At 48.3% G+C, this 7,358-nt stretch overlaps 1 long non-coding RNA gene across 1 annotated transcript; it reads left to right on the forward strand.

The window, feature by feature from the left end:
• Positions 1-265: 265 nt before the first annotated feature.
• LOC132424153 (uncharacterized) lies at positions 266-5,151 on the forward strand. Its single transcript, XR_009519171.1, has 3 exons — positions 266-382; positions 4,188-4,362; positions 5,014-5,151. It is a non-coding gene; the product is annotated as an uncharacterized lncRNA (long non-coding RNA).
• Positions 5,152-7,358: the final 2,207 nt, after the last annotated feature.

Genomic DNA, 7,358 nt, shown 5'->3' on the forward strand with positions numbered 1-7,358 from the left:
CCACCCCGGAGGCGCTCGCGCTCGGGGAGGGCTGGGGGTTCCCGAGGCGCCCGCGGGCGGAGAGTGGGGGGAAGGAAGGAGGATTTGCAACAAATACCTCGGGGAGGAGGCGGCCGGGGCAGCGGCGGCGGCGGCGGCGGCTGGAGGCGGAGGCAGCGGAGAAGGAGGAGGTGCCCAGGCACTCCCCCTCCCATTGTCCCCAGGCCCGGCACCGCGCCCCGCACCGCGCCCCGCGCCCCCGGCCGCGCAGCCAGCCCTTACCTTGCAGCGCCTGGCTCTCCCCCGCTCGCTAAAGCTACTTATCCCAGGAAAGCTCGCACGGGGCCCGGGAGCGAACCCACAGACAAAAAGTGAAACTTCGGCAGGGCTGGAGCGGCTGCTGGTTGGTGCCTTTCCCCCTCCTTCCTCCCCACCGTCCCCACCCCCTCCCCTCGGTCTCCCGTGCGGTGCCCTGAGAGCTGGAGGCTGACGTCAGGGGCCTGAATTCCTGACTTTGCCTGCACGCATTTGTCCATGTAAGGTATGGGAAGGCGGGTGCCCGCGGGGCCGCCGCGCCGCGCTGCGCTCGCCGCCGGGGGAGGGGGCGCCCGCCGCGGGCCGTGGCCTTGCCCCAAGGTGGGCGCGCTGACGACAGTTGATTTCCTGGGAGGAAGGGAAGACGCGGGGATGCGGGGAGACTGCAAAGGAGGAAGGGAAAGGGAGCTGTGGAGGTTTTGCCTGCACTGGAGGAAGAAGAAGGAGACGTAGAAGGAGGAAGCGGCCGGGGCGAGGGGCTGCCGAAAAAATGGGGGAACCTGCGTCCACTGTTAGGGCACCAGATTAGGGGGCTGAATCTGAGCAGACGAGATCCTGCCGTGGAATCCCCTTCAGAGATCTTCCTCGTGAGCCCCGCCCCGGATTCCCAGCGAGGTTCAGAGCTGGCCCAGACCAACTTCCAACCCGTCCACTTCACACATGGGAAAACTGGAGCTCTCGGAAGAGAAATGACTCCTGCAAGGTCATGCCCGCCACAGATCCAGGCGCGGGACCCGGATGCTCGGCCTCCCAGCTGTGTTCCTGTCTCCAGGCAGAGCCCTGACTCCCTCCTTCCCGCGGAGCAGTGAACCAGGCTAGATGTCAGCGGACAGCGAGGATACCCTGGGAAGAGATTCAGAGCTTCCCTGGGCCCCGGAGGGAGTCAGTTCCTGGAATGTTCTAATTGCCAGTGAGCCCTGGATAGCCATGCCTATCAGTTGCTTCAAGGCAACTCCCTCTATCTGGTGCTCAAATAAACGGAACCCTGGAGTTCACTTCACAGCCCTGCCGGAAGCCCAGAAAGCTTATTCTGTGCTTACAGCTTCAAAAAAAATCTGCGAACTGGGTGAAAGGCAAGCCTGTTCTTGGAAGGTTTGAGTGGGACTTTTTTTCCTCAGACGGTTGTAAATGTGAGCAACCAGGGGACCCACCAATAACTGTGTCGGGGGGTTAAAACGTGCAGCAGACATTGCCTGGAAGACACTCCAAGGCTGGAGACTGTTGCCTTGTATTTCTAATCCTACTGATGTCCTCACCTCAGCACATCATAAAAGCACTTTCTCACTGGTTTATTAGATCTTGTTAGGACAAATTATAGTCCATCGTTTACATTTGAGGTAAAAAGTCAGGTTAAATGACTTACCCAACACAAAATAAGCAACAGAGCAAGCACCTGAACCCACCTCCCCCCAGCCAGGTCACCTGACTAATCCCATGATTTTTCCACCCAACAAGGAGGCCTTGACCTCCTAATTTCTGTCAATGAATGTTGAGAGTACACCGTGAGTTACTAATTCATGAAACCTCCAAAATTTGGTTCTTTGGGGATTTTGTGGGATTTTTTTTTTGACCAAGAATTAAACGGAGAAACACATTTCTGCACTTACCATTTATCGAGCATCTTCTTAGTGCAAAGTCTTTGAATCCAGACATTCTTGGATCCAAATTACTCCATCCCTCTTGCTATCAGTTTCTCATCTACTCATACAAAAAATATGAAGATAGTAGTAGAGGTAAGGTCAAGGGTACCTATTCCATGCAATAATGAAATATTTTTGTCTTTGCAACTAATGTAGTTTGAAATAGGAAACATGAGCTCTTAAAGAGATTTTATTCTGGGGCTTTAAAAAGATCCTTCTGTTACACCACAATTCACTTACTCTGTTCTCAACATTTCAGCAAACCCACATTCTGAGTGCTATTGTTTAACATGAAAAACTCCTGGTATCACACCAACTAAGAATAGATCCACCCATTCCCCATTGGACATAACGGGACTTGACCAGTGCTGCTTTTTTTTTTCTTCCCCAGTAACCCACTCATAAAGAATAATAGGGTTCTAATGAGGATTAATAAGATTTAATAACGTATAATTAGCATTCATTTCCTTCATCATGCACATTGTAAGAGTGCGGTGTTAGGGCTTCCCTGGTGGCGCAGTGGTTGAGAATCTGCCTGCCAATGCAGGGGACACGGGTTCGAGCCCTGGTTTGCGAAGATCCCACATGCCGCGGAGCAACTAGCCCCGTGAGCCACAATTACTGAGCCTGCGCATCTGGAGCCTGTGCTCCGCAACAAGAGAGGCCGCGATAGTGAGAGGCCCGCGCACCGCGATGAGGAGTGGCCCCCACTTGCCGCAACTAGAGAAAGCCCTCGCACGGAAACGAAGAGCCAACACAGCCATAAATAAATAAATAAAATTTTTTTTAAAATTCCCTTAAAAAAAGTTTTAAAAAAAGAGTGCAGTGTTAGATCCAGAAATGCTCCTAATTATGTTGAAACTGTTGTATGAGTGTGTTGGGGAAGATCACTATGTCTCTCCTCCTGAAATATTTATGAATTGCTCAGGTGGGCCTAGAGTTAGCACAAGCATTATATAAAGTTAATCACAAAAGATCATTTCTGCTCAGGAGGCACTCACCAGGAGTGTAAGAGGCAAAGTCATAAATTGGATGCTTGGGCGAACCGCATGCAGTGTTGTCATCAGCGCAAACCCAAATCAAAAGCCTCCTCATTTGCTGATCTGGTTTCTTTTGTATTCACACTTTTCTCAACAACCCTATTAAAACCTGCTGCGTGCAGGGACTTGGGAAAGAAGGGAAGGCTGTGTAAATCTGCAGACTCAATGCTAGAGACATACAGGTTTACCAATTCAGAGACTAAAAGAAGCACGGAATTTCAGGTGGGGCGGAGGGCATGTGACTGGAGGATTGCCAGTGATGACACCAAAGACTGAACAACACTAGGCTGTGTTCCCACCATTTGCTTGCATCCATGACAATCCCTTTCCCCAAGGCCTTTGTGTAGCTCTTGTCAGTCCTTTCTCTGTCCTCACATATGCCCGGCAATATTCTAAGGATTTTTCATCTGCATTTCACTTAACCCTCAGAAAACCCTTCTGAGGTTGGCATTATTATTTTCTCTAGCCCAAGGAGGTTAAGTAGCCTGCTCTTAACACAGAGCTAGTACCCGGTTAAACTGAGACGCCCCACTGAGCCCAGGCAGCCTGACTCTTCCCTTACCCACTGCTGAGTGGCCATCTGGTCTCACATTGAACATTCCAATGTGCAGAACTCATAATCTGCCTATGGCTGACCAAGAGGAAAAGATATGAAGAGGCTACTGGAGAAATAATAAGAACAGGGACACTGAAGATGGAAGGTAAATACCAACCCTATGTGGCCTCTCCCCAGCCTGAAACCCATCAGGCCAAACTCCTCAGTGTAGTTTGCATAGCTCTTCAGCCTCGTGTCTGCCAGTCCTGAACCCTCCAGCCAATTGGAGGTCTGGTGGTTTCTCAAACACCTTAACTGACCCTGCTTCTCTGCCTTTATATGGGTTCTTCTTTCTCCCGGGCACTCTCTTTCTTCTCCGTACACCTGGCAACCCTTACCTAGCTTCTTCAGACTCGCCTTAAATATCACGTCCTCTGAGAGGCCTTTTTGCCCCTCCCGCCACCTCCAGTGGATGCATTGCCCCTACAGAGTGATGGGAGCACTGTGCTTACCCTCAGTCCCTGCGACTCTGCATGATGTCACTGGTCACCTTGTCTTTCTCAGCTACTGGGCTGAGAGTGCAATTTGTCTCTGAGTCTCTGACAAAGTGCCTGCTGTTGTCAATGTAGACATTCAACTGTTGTGTTCTGTTTTTTTCCTTCTTGTTCCTGGTCAAAGGAAGAGGAAGATGCAGAAGGTAAAAGGCCTGGGCATTTAAATAAAATCAGATAACTTCCTCAAGAGATGAAGACTGGATGTAAGCAGACCAATGGGAAGGAAGAGGAAGAATCAACAGAGCCTGGCCACTTGGAAACAGAAGCAGGATGGGCATGGGGAGGCAAAGGAGAGGAAGGTTTGTAGTCCTTTGCTTGTCCTAAAACTGCTCTGTAACCTCATGGCAAGTCACTTCCTCTTTGGTCTCGGGTTCTTCATCCACACAGTTAGGTTCTCAGACTTTATGCTCTCCAACACTCTCTTCAATTTGAGGCTACTTTCAACCTGTTGACCAAATTCATCTTCCCAGAGCATAGCATGCCGCATTATACTCTGAACTTGTAAAGGTTCCATGATATCAACCACATTAAGTCCAAACTCCTCAACTGCCCCTCCCTGGTTCCATGATCAGCTTTTTCCAACTGTAGACTGTACCTCCAACCCTCCACCATCACCACCACACACACACACACACACACACACACACACACACACACACACACACACACACACACACACACAGCTTCCTTCACTTCCTGCCTCAGGACTTTTTCTCATCTAGTTCCCTCTTCTCAAAATACTTTCCCAGGCCCACCTCCATGAATGCAGATTTTACCTGTCTTGCCAGCATCCTCTACTGATGTGAAAATAATTTCTTTATCTTCTGAACAAGGCACGCACTGGATTGTCCCATTGCACTGTAATTTTTCCGAAGTGTGTTTGATCTGCTCCTGTCAAACATACAGCTCTTCACGGTGGGCTCCATATCTCCTTCATTTCTCCTCCCCAGCAGCCATTGGCAACACCTGGGACTTAACGATCCAATGTTATCCAGTGAGGGAGTGAATGCAAGAATCCTTCATCTTGGCTAGAGAAGCAACACAGTTGTTATCGTCTCTCTGGAAGACTGGTCATGTTATCTTAGACCATGACTCTGGGCAGGTACCAGGAGGGATGAGGGAGAGGGGGAGGATTTAATATTTGTTGTTTGTTACAATGTGCCCTGTGTGCGAGATTCTAGAGAAACCGTGCACCTCAGATTGGGGCTTGAACCCACAAGGCTGGGACTCAAACCCAGCTGAAACCCACAGTCTTCCAAATGAGATCACACACCTGGTTTCAGGATTTAGTGAAGCTCAGGTTCTTGATGTCTCATCACAGAAAGAATTCAGTGAGAGACAAAGTGATAGGTAACAAATTGATTTATTTAGAGAGAAACACTCCACAGACAGAGTGTGGGCCATCTCAGAAGGTGAGAAAAGCACCAGGGTATGGGGTTGTCAGTTTTTACAGGGGTGGGTAATTTCATAGGCTAATGAGTGGGAGAAGTATTCCAGCCATTTCAGGAAGGGGTGGGGATTTCCAGGAATTGGGCCACCACCCACTTTTTTTTATTAATTAATTAATTTATTTATTTATTTTTGGCTGGGTTGGGCTTTCTCTAGTTGCGGCAGACGGGGGCTACTCTTCGTTGCGGTGCGTGGGCTTCTCATTGCAGTGGCTTCTCTTGCGGAGCACGGGCTCCAGGCTCACAGGCTTCAGCAGTTGTGGCTCGCAGGCTCAGTAGTTGTGGCACATGGGCTCTAGAGCGCAGGCTCAGTAGTTGTGGCGCACGGGCTTAGTTGCTCCACGGCATGTGGGATCTTCCTGGACCAGGGCTTGAACCCATGTCCTCTGCATTGGCAGGTGGATTCTTAACCACTGTGCAACCAGGGAAGCCCCGCACCACCCACTTCTTGATCCTTATGGTCAGTCTTGGGACTGTCATGGAGCCTGTGGGTGTGTCATTTAGCTTGCTGATGTGTTACAGTGAGCTTATACTGAGGCTCAAGATCTAATGGAAATCGACTTGTCCTACATCTTGGACCCATTTTGTTCAAATCAGCTTACGTTATGTCCTGGAGCTATGTCATTCTTTCCAAAGTTGTGCCCTGCCCCCTTCCCTCCCGTTTCACTAGGTCTTGTCACATTTAGCATATATCAATTTTACAAATTATCTAAGGATATAGTTCTGCTCTGGGAGTAGACATAGAATTAAAGCAATGGTTGCTTTTCAACTTTATATCAAATAAATTCTTTAAAAAAATACTCAAGGTTAACTTTTTCCAGGAAGAATTAAGCACAAGTGACAGTTTAAATATTTGATGTGTCCTGCTCTATAGCTGAGCTTAATTCTCTTCTCAAGACTATTGTACCAGCCTGTGATGCAAACAAGACCTCTGACCAGATCAGATAAGCATCAGCGTTTTGTAAAGAGATGAAAACTTGGTAAACAATAGTGGTAGGCTTTTATTAAATGCAGTATTAAAGATAATGAAGTCTATTACAAAAGGTCTGTTTACTCTCTATTCTTCACATCTCATTGTACAATGGGAAAAAATTATCTCCGTGTAAAAAAGGAATAGATTATCAGACTTCCTAAATGAATATTTTCTCCCTGTTTTGAGAGGGAGAAAAGACTTGGATTTTTCTTGAGGGGAAAATGGTATCACAAGCTACTTTCTTTATTGGTTTTGAGAAATCAAGCCAATGTAGACTAATGATAGTTTGTATCTGCCCATGAATTTCTGCACAATTTTACCCAGCTTTGCAGCCCGGTTTTCAGCCAGAGGCTGTAATCATTGTTTGCATTTTATCAGATCGCAGGAACAGCTTATCTGAATGCAGTCTGGCCCATCCCAACTCACCCTTGCACAAGTCTGCTGGCTTTTGACCTCAGGTAAGCCCAGAACATAGGAGAGCTGTGACCACACCTGGAAGCCAGTGAAACTTCAAAGGTCAGTCAGTCTAGTCTGACAGGGGGCCAGTCTGTGGTAGTAGAAATGTTGATGGATGGAGCTTTAATCCCTCTTGGGTCCACTACCAATGAAAAGTTTCACAGAGACTCAAACACAAAGGGAGACAAGTTATGCCACCTTTTTATTTTAACAAGTATATAATATGCACTTGCTAACTGTACTAGACCTAGGAATAGTGTTGAGAAAATAGACACAATGCCAGTTCTACATGTTAAAACAAAGATAAAACAGGATAGCAACTCCAAGGGAAGGAGTAGGTGAGATAGCTCGGCTGAGATCTCCCAGTGGACCCCTGGATGGACTGGACCTGCTACGTCAGCCAGGAGCCTCTTTTGAT

This window comes from Delphinus delphis, chromosome 4, assembly GCF_949987515.2.
Source record: "Delphinus delphis chromosome 4, mDelDel1.2, whole genome shotgun sequence".
NCBI lineage: Eukaryota > Metazoa > Chordata > Mammalia > Artiodactyla > Delphinidae > Delphinus > Delphinus delphis.